Here is a 15,423-nt window from a genome sequence, read left to right as displayed (position 1 = left end):
TATGCACAGATTTTGTGCAAAATTGCATTAAAGTTCGATATCGAAACTGCTTAAATATCATCCGAATCAAAAAACTAAAAATGCAAAATGTTCAGAAATATATCACAAAACACAATTTTAAAACCTCAATTAGATATTTTAATTTTATCATAAAAAATTGTTAAAAAATAGCATTTTTTTTTAGCTTACTTTACTGTAATCATTATATCTTCGCGTGCAATAAGGGGACCGAAACAAAATTAATTTTTCTTTAAAGACAATAAAATTTACTTTCCAAAAAACTTAAAATCATAAAAATCGTATGCACAGTTTTTTCTCTATTATTTTTCAAAAATTGTCAATTTTTTACCAAAAATTCAATTATTTGAAAAAAACCTCCACCCTAACAGCGCCAAATGCGGAGCATACTCAAGGCAGGCATGCCAGCGCCATCTAAGTTTCAAGTATAAATATGATGTTTGTATTTTTTTACGCAAGTATTGCGAATAAATAAATTTATAAAAATTTGAATAGAAAAAGCGACTTTCTTATATAAAAAGATTAATTTATAAAAAACTACAATGAAGATCCAAATGCACGCTAAAACCTTTAAAGGCAATAAAACTCACTTTCAATTGCAACATAAATCAAAAGGATTGATTTTGTCTTCACCCCAGGATATTTAATCAAATATGAAAATTATTATTTCTTTTTAAACACATGTTTTTAAAAAAGTAAAGATGACAAATGTTAAGATATACATTATAATGCATAATTGTAAAATATCAACAAAATATTTCAATTATATCATAGAAATTTCATTAAAAATAAAGAATTTTTTTTATAGTATGCATTTATATATAGAAATAAATTTTCATGCACGAACGGGACCAAAATCATCTATACATTTTTATAAAGATGAAGAAATTTCCTTTTCAAAAAGTTCAAAATCGTAAAAATCTAATGCACAGTTTTTTTATAATCATTTTTTAAAAATTTCTCTATTTTTTACTAAAAATTCAATTTTTTTATATAAATAAATTGTGTCACAGCGCTAAGGTCGGAGTATATAGGAGGCACAGAAGGAAAAGCGCTATCTGTATTATAAGATAGAATGTTATGTTTGTATGTTTAATGCATTTGTTGCGAATAAATGCATTAATGTGAATTTGAATAGAAAAAGCGACTTTCTTATATAAAAAGATGAATTTATAAAAAACTACAATGAAGATCCAAATGCACGCTAAAACCTTTAAAGGCAATAAAACTCACTTTCAATTGCAACATAAATCAAAAGGATTGATTTTGTCTTCACCCCAGGATATTTAATCAAATATGAAAATTATTATTTCTTTTTAAACACATGTTTTTAAAAAAGTAAAGATGACAAATGTTAAGATATACATTATAATGCATAATTGTAAAATATCAACAAAATATTTCAATTATATCATAGAAATTTCATTAAAAATAAAGAATTTTTTTTATAGTATGCATTTATATATAGAAATAAATTTTCATGCACGAACGGGACCAAAATCATCTATACATTTTTATAAAGATGAAGAAATTTCCTTTTCAAAAAGCTCAAAATCGTAAAAATCTAATGCACAGTTTTTTTATAATCATTTTTAAAAAATTCTCTATTTTTTACCAAAAATTCAATTTTTTTAAATAAATAAATTGTGACACAGCGCTAAGGGCGGATTAAAATCAAAGTAGATGGGTTAATTGATCTGTATTTTGAGTGGGATGGTGTCTAACAAAAACACTTATCAGTGTTACAAACCATTTCTTTTTAGAAATGCATGAATTGTTTGGAATCTGTCAATGTTTATGCAACAAAATTTCAGTGGCGGAATCTATTTTATAACACTATAGCTTTCTAAACGCTTGATATAAAAAATTATTAGAGATATAATTAATGTAAAAATGTAAAATAAAAAATAAGGAAAATGAATAAATAGATAAAATAAAAATAAAACTTATTTGATGATCAATATATAGGTGACATGTACTAGAATCTGTCAATTAGTCAAATTATAAAATTCGCATCAGATATAAGACAATAAATATGTACATATATATAAAACAGATACAATTTTATGTTGATGTACTTTTCATATTTCACATTTCAATTTTTATTCATAAAACTTAAAAAGCCATCACATTTTTCATTTATTTTAATTTTGTATGATTATATATGCTTTTACAAGTATGTATTGTTAATCAGACTATGTATGTACATATCTGCATAGGCGTCACAATAGTTTCGTGCATTTTTTTCTATGCGCATACAATCATCAAGTTTATGTTTTATATGCTTATAATAATTTTTAATAATCATTTATTTATTAAATATATGTATACATTAATTGATTTTACTTATTTTTATATGTACATATATACATTGATTTCAATTTAGTTGTAAACAATACATCCAAATATGTGTAAGACAGAGACTTAAAACATATTTTTTCCCCACCCGTCTGTCTGTCGCCATTTGCTAATAATGCACGTGGTTATATGTATATAATCTTGAAGCAAAAGAAAAAAGTTTCATGCATTTTTATAATGCGTATGCAATCATCCAGCATATCATTACATACAGCATATATATGTACGTATGTACATACATATAGTATGTGAATATAAATTTTTCTTATAATTTATTCTTGTTTTATATAAACATTTAGTATTTATTATTTTTTATTTATAATTTAAGATTAAAATGAATATAGTAATAATATAAAAAATTAAAATAAAACAAATAATATGAGTGTTAAATAACATCTGTATGTATGTACATATTTATATTAATGATAGAATATACCGCTATGTTTTTTTTTTGAAGTTTTTCATTTATTGCATATCAAACTTTTTTTACCTGCATACTTGTGCATTAAATTTCGTAGGATTTTTGCGAAGTCTATAGTGAATGACATCATCACAAAAACACAAAGAGTAAATGCGAAAGTGTTGTGCGCAGCGGATAGTGATTTGAGGGTAGGTTTATATGTTTATATATGCTTGTGCAAGTGCCTTAACTTTTGTCTACAATTTTTGAACAGATCGAATAACAAAATGATCCAAATATTTATTTCACCCACTGCTTGTGCTTTCTAAATAATATTTTATTAATATTCAGTATGATATACTTATATAATTATATTAATTTAGATATATTAAACTTATTAATTTAATTAAATTTTATTGTTATTAAAGTTCTTTATTCGTGTAAAAGATTACATTTATAAAATTAGTTCAATTAGGATATAAAATCACAATTTTTTAAATAGCTATTCAATAAAGGAAAATAATTTTCATATTTTGCATTTGAATTTTTATTTGTTAAACTAAAAAACAATTATATGGGAGTGATGCGCATTGCGTACATGAACGCGATGTTCAAAGTATGCTTGCATGTTTTTTTTTTAAGTATATCTGTACTTTTTTTGTTTTGCATATTTGCTTTATTTCGTTGTTGTCTATGCAACTATGCTGCATTTTCCATATCATAGCTCTGCTTGCCTATGCGCATTGACAAACTTTTTTACCTGTATACCTGTGCATTAAACTCCTTAAGATTTTTGCGAAGCTGTGCAGCAGTAAATGACATCATCACAAAAACAAAAAAGTGTATGCGAAAGTCTTGTGCGCCGCTGATAGTCATTTAAGGGTGGGTTTGTATGTTTATATTTGGTATGCAAGTGGCTTAACTTTTGTCTACAAGTTTCGAACAGATCGAATAACAAAATTATCCAAATATTTATTTCACCCACTGCTTGTGCTTTCTAAATAATATTTAATTCATTATATTAAAATATATTAAACTAAATTATTTAGTTATATTAAAATTAAATTATTAATAAAAGGTATAAATTTTAAGTAAGCTTACTACTCTAATATGTTGTAAATATATTGTAATAAATTAAACATTAAATTTTTTAAATAATTAAAGTAATATTAAAAAACAATGCAAACACCTTTAAATAGGTAAAATATAAAATTGATATATGTACATATGTATATACATATGTATATCCCTAATATACGTACATACGTATGGATTGTAAGTTAAGTCCAGCGCTTAACACCATTTTTGATTTTTTTTATTTTAGGAGAAAATATTTTTTCTCCTCACCGGTCTGTCCGGCGCCTAACGCAAATTTTGCGTGCAATCCTAGATTAGTAGAAAGAAGCATAATTATGTATTGTTATATGTTGCATATACTTACATATGCATACTAAATACAAGCAATGCATTTGCCTAATTTCAACATCTATTTAGTTTGCGTTAATCTTTTGTCGCGGAACGTTATCAGTGTTAAGTTTTTGAGAATTTTTTTTTATTTGTGGTAAAATGGTAAGTAAAATGTAATAAAATAAAATAAAAAAAATAAGAACATTAAAAGTCTATTTGACTTTTAATTACAAATTATATAATAACAAATATAATATTTAACAATTACATATTTTTATTTTTATTAAAATTTGTAATTGAATTATAACTAAATTTATAATTAATAATTTATAATTAATTATTCCAGAATCAAATTATATTTCCATTATTTTATATGGGCTACCCGGTGTTCCCTGTGATCACTTATAATGTAAGTATTTTAAATATTCAATAATTTGACACAAATTTTGTACATACATTTTTATTGATATATTTATTAATAACATTTAATCATATTTGTATCTTTTAGCCTCTGCAACATCAGCCGCAACAATGTTGGCGACGTTAGCCACAGAACAATGGGTGACGTCAGCCAGTGGACGAATGGCGTCGTCAACCACAGGACGCTCGGCGACGTCAGCCAGTGGACGAACGGCGACGTCAACCGCAGGACGATCGGCGACGTCAGCCACAAAACAATCGGCGACGTCAACCGCAGGACGATCGGCGACGTCAGCCACAAAACAATCGGCAACGTCAGCCAGTGGAGGAACGACGTCGGCAGGAAGAAGATCGTTAACGGCAAGAGGAAGAGGACCGCCAACGTCGTCAAGAAGAGAATAAAGAAAAACAAAAGAAAAAGAAACAATGTAAGTTTTTATATTATATTTTTTTTTAATTGATATATATTAACATATATATTTTTATTTATTTCAGTTTTCCAATTGCGGCGTAAGCTGAAGATGGTCCAAAAGGAAAATGCCGAATTATTAAAGAAAAATGTTTGAAACGACCATAATAATAATAATAAACATTGAAATTTGAAATTTTTTTTATGTGTTTTTCTAATTTTATTAATAAAAAATATATACATTGTGACCGAAAAGTTTCCGGAAATTTTAAATAAAACGCAAAATTCTTAATCTTCATCAATATTTATTTTATCTCCTTCAAAATATGCTCCATTAGAAGCGATACACAAATGCCAACGTTTCTTCCAATCATCAAAACGTTTTTTATAGGCGCTTTCCGGTATGGCTTTGAGTTCCCTCTGCGAATTCTGTTTTACGTCTTCTATGGATTCAAAACGCGTTCCTCTGAGTGGTAATTTGAGTTTGGGAAACAGGAAAAAGTCACACGGTGCAAGATCAGGTGAATACGGGGGCTGTTCGATGGTATTTATTGAATGTTTGGCCTTAAAATCGTTGATAATGTTGGCTCGGTGCGAGGGAGCATTATCGTCATGAAAAATCCATGAATTATCCTTCCACAATTGAGGCCGTTTACGGCGGATATTTTCACGCAAACGTCTTAAACGGTCAAATAATAGTCTTTATTGACTGTTTGTCCTTCAGGGACGAATTCATGATGCACCACACCACGAATATCGAAGAAAACAAAGCATTGCCTTGATTTTCGAGCGACTTTGGCGTGGTTTTTTCGGTTTCGGCTCGTCTTTTCCTCTCCATTCCGATGATTGTTGGCTTGTTTGCATGTCGTAATTATTAAATTTTTTAACATGTATGTTTCATTTATCTGATTAATTTGCTTGTTATTAACTTTTTAGAAGCGCTAACATTTTTACTTTTAACAATAATTTTTTTTGAAAATAAGCTGTCACTTGCGTTTGTACTTTATTTCGAGCAAGCATTTTATGCACCCGTTTCTCTCGACAATTCTTCAGTACTATTAAATGTTTGGTAACACGATTGTCTTCTCCCCAAGCGATTACTTTATTGAATGCGGTTAAAGCTTCTGTCGAGCTAATAGTTCGTTGTTCACTAGCCCTTTCGTCTTCATAATCATTATCAATTTCATTATTCTCAATGTCTAGTTCAACACACTATCTCTCCTCATCTAATCTTATAATTTAAATCTAATTCAGCTAATAAAGTGTTAACTTTAAAATGGGTGGTTTATATCATATCGTCTTCAATATTGAAGTTTTGTTCAAAATTTAGTAAAGTTTTTTAACATTTTCGGATTGCTTCAGCTTTGATTTTATTCCAATGTTAGATTTGTGATAACGTCTTTAAGCGTTGACTTGGCCAGCGTTAAATATCATACGAATGACATTTGGTTTATTGGTTGAATTAAAGGAGTTACATTTGGTAGCATGTATACTACAAAAATACTACTATCATCTAACTGCAAGACCTGTCCAGAAGGGTGGCAAGCAGCATTGTCTAACTGTAGAATTGTCTATGGCATCTAAAATCTTTGTTTTACTTTTTTTTTTATCGTACAAACTGAAGTACATATTTTTGATTTGTACATTTTGCGAAGAAAGCCTATGCAGTATACCAAAGAAAGCTGACGCCTAGAAATTGAAATAACATTGTAACAAAAACAAAATATGCTCATGTTTTTGATAATTTATATTATTTATAAGCCTTAAAATAAAAAAATAACAGAAAGAATAAAAGTTTTCAGTTGTTCACATAATTAAATCGTCACCTTGTTCACTCTATAAAATATCACGTGTTAATTTTTTGGGTGATTATTTTGTCCACATAAATGGATGTTTACTTAATCGAGTATTCACATAACCAAGAGAATACTGTAATTAAATTTATATTTAAATAAAATACCTTGTATTTTTTATTGTATTATTATATATTATTTTATTATTATTTTATTATTATTTTATTATTATTTTATTATGTTGTATTTTTTATTATATCAAAATAAAAATAACTTTTGATTTTAATTTAAAAAATAGTGTTATAAAATAGATTCCGCCACTGAAATTTTTTTGAATAAACATTGACAGATTCCAAACATTTCATACCTTTCTAAAAAGAAATGGTTTGTAACACTGATAAGTGTTTTTGTTAGACACCATCCCACTCAAAATACAGATCAATTTACCCATCTACTTTGATTTTAAACCGCTTTTAGCGCTGTGACACAATTTATTTATATAAAAAAATTGAATTTTTGGTAAAAAATAGAGAAATTTTTAAAAAATGATTATAAAAAAACTGTGCATTAGATTTTTACGATTTTGAGCTTTTTGAAAAGGAAATTTCTTCATCTTTATAAAAATGTATAGATGATTTTGGTGCCGTTCGTGCATGAAAATTTATTGAGATATATAAATGCATACTATAAAAAAAATTCTTTATTTTTAATGAAATTTCTATGATATAATTGAAATATTTTGTTGATATTTTACAATTATGCATTATTTTGTACATCTTAACATTTCTCATCTTTACTTTTTTAAAAACATGTGTTTAAAAAGAAATAATAATTTACATGTTTGATTAAATTTCCTGGGATGAAGACAAAATCAATCTTTCTGAATTATGTTGCAATTGAAAGTGAGTTTTATTGCCTTTAAAGGTTTTCGCGTGCATTTGGATCTTCATTGTAGTTTTTTATAAATTAATCTTTTTATATAAGAAAGTCGCTTTTTCTATTCAAATTCACATTAATGCATTTATTCGCAATACTTGCGTAAAAAAATACAAACATCATATTTGTACTTGAAACTTAGATGGCGCTGGCATGCCTGCCTTGAGTGTGCTCCGCATTTGGCGCTGTGAGGGTGGAGGTTTTTTTCAAATAATTAAATTTTTGGTAAAAAATTGACAATTTTTAAAAAATAATAGAGAAAAAACTGTGCATACGATTTTTATGATTTTAGGTTTTTTGGAAAGCAAATTTTATTGTCTTTAAAGAAAAATTAATTTTGTTTCGGTCCACTTTTTGCACGCGAAGATATAATGATTACAGTAAAGTAAGCTAAAAAAAATGCTATTTTTTAACAATTTTTTATGATAAAATTAAAATATCTAATTGAGGTTTTAAAATTGTGTTTTATGATATATTTCTGAACATTTTGCATTTTTAGTTTTTTGATTCGGATGATATTTAAGCAGTTTCGATATCGAACTTTAATGCAATTTTGCACAAAATCTGTGCATACGATTTTTGCTTTTATTGCTTTATTGGAAAGCTTGTTTTATTGCCTTTCAGATGAGTATCCGTGCAAGTCGGTCCCGTTTGTGGTTGTTTTTTAATAATTTTTTAAGTAAAAAAAGTCAGTTTTTTCAAAAAATTTGATTTTTTTATTTTTTCAATATCTCAGTTATTACAAAACATACAGATATGGGGTGTATACCAAATGAAAAATAATTGAATTTTCTATCTAAATCATATTTCAAACTTGGTGAAAAAGCTTAAATTTGGCTAATTTTGACAAATTAATAAACTTAGAAAAATTTCGTGTTCCAATTCCGGCTTGATCCCCTCAGCGTCGTTGCTATCTAGGTATTAAGAACACCAAATCTAATAGGCGACAGGTGTAAGCGGTGTGCTCAAGCATCACAGATGATTGCGCACATAATAAATAGTTGCTCAATGCTAACAAGTACAAAATACGTTTGTATTTGGAAAAATAGTGCATATTAATATCCTGCAAATAGCTAATGTAGAGACACCATATTACAAATAGAACCCGGAACTTGTGATAAATGCTAAACAAATCACAATATACTGGGACCGGTCCATTGTTACAAACATAATACAAAGCACACAAATACCCAACAGACCTGATATGATTATAATAAATAAACAGAATAAAACAGCACACATAATAGATTTTGCAGTTCCCCTTAATAACATCATTCAAGACACATAGGTACATCAATAAAATAAGTAAATACCAACAATTAACACAATATATTAAAAATTTACTAGATATAGATGAAGTAAAAATACAACCAATAATAATAAGCTCCACAGGCCTAGTCCCGAAAACAACAATAATTTCACTTACACATTTAAATTTAAAACCATTAACCATAGTCCACCAAATGCAAAAAACGATGTTGTCTAAGGGTGTAAAACTTTGATTACACTCCAACAGAGCGTATATCCTTTGGTCAATGACCCGGAATACGTAAATACCTGACTGTGAGTTGGATTACTCTCAGTTATTATTAATAATAATAATATTTTTAATAATAATTATAATAATATTTTTAATAATAATTATAATAATATTTTTAATAATAATTATAATAATATTTTTAATAATAATTATAATAATATTTTTAAAAATAATAATAACCAGCAATTTGAGGAAATGTCAGCAAAGTACCTTACATGTGAAGAAGTTACAGAAGTATTATCTTGAAAGCACACAACTAGAAATCACCAGGTCCGGATATATTAGAAAACTTCTGGTTCAAAAGATTTCCGGCGATGCACCAACAACTTATAGAACTTCTAAACGATTGCATTCAAGACCCAAGGAATTTCCGAAAGACTTCACTAATGGAATTACATCCCTTATTCCAAAGGATAAGAGATTTAAAGGAAACCCTTCAAATGGGCGACCAATCACCTGTCTGCCTACTATTTACAAAATTATGACAGCTTGTCTAAACAACCTAATAAACAAACATTTAACAAAAAATAATATTATCCGTGAAGAACAAAAAGGATGCAGTAAATATGCTAAAGGGTGTAAGGAACAACTGACCATTGATCAAACCATATTAGAACATACATACAGCCAGTCCAGAAATTTGAATGCATGCTATATAGATTATATTATTGATTAGATTATTGACAGTGTGCCACACAGTTGGCTTATACAAGTTCTGAAGATCTATAAAATTAATTCAAATATAATTGAATTCTTAACCCACAATATGAAACAATGGCGAACAAGTATTCAAATTTATACGGACGCAGGAATAATAAAAACATCGGACATCAACATAAAATGTGGAATTTTTAAGGTGACTGTCTATCTGCTCTTTGGTACTGCATTGCACTCAATCCACTCAATCCACAAAATTAAAACTGGTTCTAATAAAGAAATACTAAATCACCTTTTGTATATGGATGACTTAAAAATGTACACCTCAACGAGACAAAGCTTAGACCACCTCATACAAATCGTATCAATGTTTAGCAAGGACATCGCCATGAAATTTGGTCTCGAAAAATACAAAAAAATACATATTCATAGGTTAAAAATATCAAATAGTGAAGACAAACAGATGGAAAACATTAATCACATGGAAGAAAAAGATTCAATAATTACCTAGGTATGGTCCGAAATAGGCGTATTGATAAAAAAACGGTTAAAAATAATCTAACAAGGGAATTCACATCACGGTTACACAAAACATGTAAAGCGAATATAAATGGCAAAAACCTTAATAAAGCCATAAATACATATGCAGTCCCTGTTCTTTCGTATAGTTTTGGTATCATAAAATGGACAGTCACTGAAATGCAATCGCTTCAAAGAAAAATAAGAACAATATTGACGAACTATAAATTCAATCATTCTAAATCATGTCGTGAGAGAATGGTACCGTCAAGAAGAGATGGTGGAAGAGGGCTAGGCTAATCGATCTCCAAACTCTCCATGACAATCAAATAGAGTCTCTTCGTCGGTACTTCCAGCTTAAGTCAGAAAGATCTCGACTTATAAAAATAATAACTGAAGCAGATATAAATTTAACACCTCTCAACCTTAATGGAAGCTTCAACCGACAAGCTGACGACAAAACTTCAAAAAAATCTATTCACGGCCGATTCTACAGGTCCATTGACGTTGATAATGTTGATAAATTAATGTCAAGCAAATGGCTATTGAATGGAAACTTTGTAGTTTACTTTATCTTTTTACTAACCATCCGCCGCGGAATATCAACCGTACTGCCTCAAAACCACGCGACTTCCAAAGCAACCAAACTGTTTTTCGACTCCTTTTTTTTTCTCTGGTCATCGAACTCAACTTTCCCCTCTTTTTTTTTCTCACCTTGCGATTTTAAGCTGCACAATCAGCTTTGGCGAAAACGAAAATGTAAATACCAATCAACATGTTATTTCTCTTGTTGTTATTTTTTTTTTGTTTTTGATTTCTTTTATACATGTGTTTGGCTGCCAGTGTTTAATATTTTTTTTTTATTTATTTATCAGAAAAAAGACGAATATTTAAAAAATATATATATTAAAAAACTGTAAGATCAATTTTGTTTTGACAAAGCGCATAAAAATTGATCTTAACACTACCCTACTACAGATATAATCCACAATCAATTATGGAGAATGAAGATGTCAAGATATATTACAATCGAACAATATACTCAAACCACACGAGGTTCCTTAACCGTCCCGATATCACGCTCCTTGACACGATCAAACGTAAATGCTACTTTATTGATGTGGCAATCCCTGCTACCAGAAACATGAGCTGTACACACACAGAAAAAATAAGCAGATATACTGAGTTAGCAGTGGAAACTAAACGAAACTGGAACCTTAAGGAAATCAAGACCATTCCAATAATAATAAGCGCTGAAGGTGTAATTGACAAATATCTCTGAACAAATACGAGCACCTTTGGACTCCCACAAAACCTTATTGATACCATGCAGAAGTCAGTGATCATCGATACCTGTTATATCACCAGAATTACATAAATTCTCATATACAATATATTTTGTTTTAAGCTAAGGCTTCCAAAATGTATTTCTTTTTACCCATTAAGGAGAAAAAAAATAAATAGAAATAATAATAATAACATTTTTAATAATAATAATAAAAATAATTTTAATAATAATAATAATAATATTTTTAATAATAATAATAATAATAATATTTTTAATAATAATTATAATAATAATATTTTTAATAATAATAATATTTTTAATAATAATAACATTTGTAATAATTATGTTGGATCACCCATTATAAATCATGTTCAAGATTTCTAATTTGTATCACTTGAGAAAAAGCTTTTGATTATTGAGAATAATTTACATTAAGTGTAAATTTTCTTGCAGTTCTTTTGTACAATTTAAATTATATCAGAATAAATTCCACTCTACTTTCGAACGGTCGTCGTTTTTTGGTTGGTTTTTTACCTTATATTTTTTTTATTCGTTGTTTATCACAAAAACACTTGTGACTTTACATTTTGTAGCGCAACGTGGGACACGAGTTAAAAAGTGCATATCCATTTCTCGGAATAAAATTAATGCAGTTTTATTTATACAGTGTGAAACGAACAATATGCGTGATAATATAATTATTGCAATTATATTCTGTACAATACACAACAATAAAGTGTTTTCGTGGCTTGATAAAATTCAAGAATATAAAGAGGAAAACTTGATTAATATTTGGACATATTGTGTCGGTATATTGAAACTCTTACTAACCTCGTGGTTAAATTTCTTACACGGTTCTTACGGTTCTTGAAACTTACTTACTCCCGTTTGTTCATCAACAGTTACTCATCGGGCTTCTCTCTTTAAATACTTCTGTTTTTCCTAAAATTTCATCGAACTGCTGCTAATACTCATCAACCATTTTTTTTGTGTTCCTTTTTTTTCGCCCTTTCGCATCATTTGGTTTTAATTTGATATCGACAATCACACAACTTATCAATGTCAAATCCAACAGAACATATATTACCAGAACAAAAATTAGCAGCCTTAAAACAACAGTGTGCAAGCACAAAGGCGATTATGACTCGAATTAAAAAATTAATTGACAGCAGTGCAAAAGAGGGAACAAAAACCTTATCGCACCAGAATAAAAGTGTCGATAGGGAATCCTGGAATCGTATCGAATCAAAAAATTAATTGACAGCAGTGCAAAAGAGGGAACAAAAACCTTATCGCAACCAGAATAAAAGTGTCGATAGGGAATCCTGGAATCGTATTTTAAACAAATTTTATCGTTTCAAACAGATATCGAACACTTGGATCCCAGTGATCAGACAAGATGTGAAATGAAACGATCTGTTATATAAGAAACAATAACAATATATTTTTCCCGGAGTTCCCTTGTATAGACCCAGATCAAATTTCCCGATTTCTTCATATTTTCGTCATGATAACATATCCTGCATATGCTGTGAAAGTTAGTCTTAACGCTAATTTTATACTTTGGCTCTAATCTACTCTTGTATTCAATTAGATTTAAAATATTATAAATAGTCCTACATAGTAGTAAAATATTTCTCATAGTTTCGGCGCACTTTTGCCCAAGTGGCGGCTATAAGACCTGGACTGTTCCACTCCAAACGATAATGTTTCATTTTACATTTAAAAACATTGATATCTTAGTTAGTAACGTGAAAAAATTAGGATACAATAACTAAGTAAGTACCAACATCTCAGATAAGAATCAACGCAAGGCGCCAATTACTGTAAATTTACCGCACATCGTTTAAATAATGCAAAATAATGGAAAACACAAGTTGTGTAAACAGTTACTTGACAGTCGAAAAATGATGTAGGAATTGTTGTTGTCATATCTTGTGTGCTTCTTTCAATAATTTTATTATTTTTTTTATGTTTATATTCCTAATATAGTAATTAAAAAATATAAAAAATAAAAACCATATATACTAAAACAAAAAGTTGTCTTTTTTTGAATAAGAAGTTGAAATTTTCAATTTTTTTTTGAATGTGTAAACTCATACTTGACAAACTGTATTTAAAAAAACATAATGAGAACATAAAGTTGTGTTTTATAAATGCAAAAAATAATCTTTTTACTAAATTTTATATTAGTCCTACTATTCAGAACACCGTAATCAATTAGGTGCTGTGTATTTTCTAATTTTTTGAAGCAGAATGGCACTTTTTTCCAACGTCACACGGCAAAGGAAAATGCGACGGCTTAGCTGATACCTTAAAGAGAAATGCTGCAAGAGCTAGCCTTCAACGAATAAATAATCCAATCCAAACACGAAAGGAATTATTTAACTGGGCTAAGGAATGTTCACCAAATATTGTATGCCATTTCTCAACGTTAAAAGACTATGAAGTAGAAGAAAATAAGATTAAACACCGCTTTGAAGCAGCTACATCAGTTAAAGGCACATTAAATATCACTGCCTTATTCCAAATTCCAAAAAAGTATTAATGGCAAAAATATTATCTTCTTCAGACATTACAGATTATGTATCAATAATGAAATGAGAATTAATGTAATCAATGTAAAAACCGTAAAAAAAATATTTTGTTTTTAGCTCCTTACAGTTTATTTCCTAAAACATTTCTTACCTGTGCAGAGTCCTGAAATTTTTGGGTTTTATGTAGAATTTTATTACTTTTTTAATCGAAATCAAAAATATTATATAAGAATATATGTAGTATATTCTTTAAAAATTCATTCAATGGAAATGTAGTCCGCATGTGCTTGATGTGCGAGAAAAAAAAATATTAAAACATCTCAAAAAATAACGGGTTCCCGAAAATTTTTATTTCGTAGTAAAATCTAAAACAATCTAAATATAAAAAATGAAAAAATTAGGAGTGTTTTGAGAAAAAATTTTTTTTGATATTAAACGGTTAATATTAGTACTTAAATATAAACAACTTTAATTGTTTAAACAATTTCATAAAAGTTCAATCAATTATCTTTGAAACGCTGTAAATTTCAAGTTTCTACCTCTTATAGAACTTGAGATATAGCCATTTGAAAATGTGTCTACTATGCCAATTCTCAAAACCTCATGGGTCCATATCTCCTAGGAAAAAAATCACAAAATTTTTTTCCGAGATACGGGTCTTCTCATGTTATGAAAGAAGCTCATAAAATTTCAACCAATTTGGAGATCATGAGGTCATTTTTTGCCAAAATTCGTCCGGTTTGTAAAAGAATGACCCATATGCCAATGTTTATAATAATATCCCATACTACATGTGCTATGTTTCATTGCAAAAATGTTATTATCCTCATAAAAACCACACTCATGTAAATCTGACAGCTATGCTATGTAAATGTTCCATAACACGATATGATGGAAGCTGTGAATCGGGGGCCTATATCCATCTATTTGGAAATGCAAATCGAGAGGGAGGGTGCTATGTCCTTCTTACTATGCTATGTTGAACACTTATTAGAAAAATGGAATATGGTCAATTGCAATGCGTTCTCAACAACAATAGTTAGCGGAACTATCCTTAGAAAGTGTGCAGGTGCGTGCACGGAAGTGGCTTACAATGAGTTTGAATCTCTTATTGGAGAGCTTATGTACTTAGCCGGTATTT

Source organism: Teleopsis dalmanni, chromosome 1 (assembly GCF_002237135.1).
Source record: "Teleopsis dalmanni isolate 2A chromosome 1, ASM223713v2, whole genome shotgun sequence".
Classification (NCBI taxonomy): Eukaryota; Metazoa; Arthropoda; class Insecta; order Diptera; family Diopsidae; genus Teleopsis; species Teleopsis dalmanni.
The sequence above is the reverse complement of the archived record's forward strand: the minus strand, read 5'-3'. Positions refer to the sequence as shown.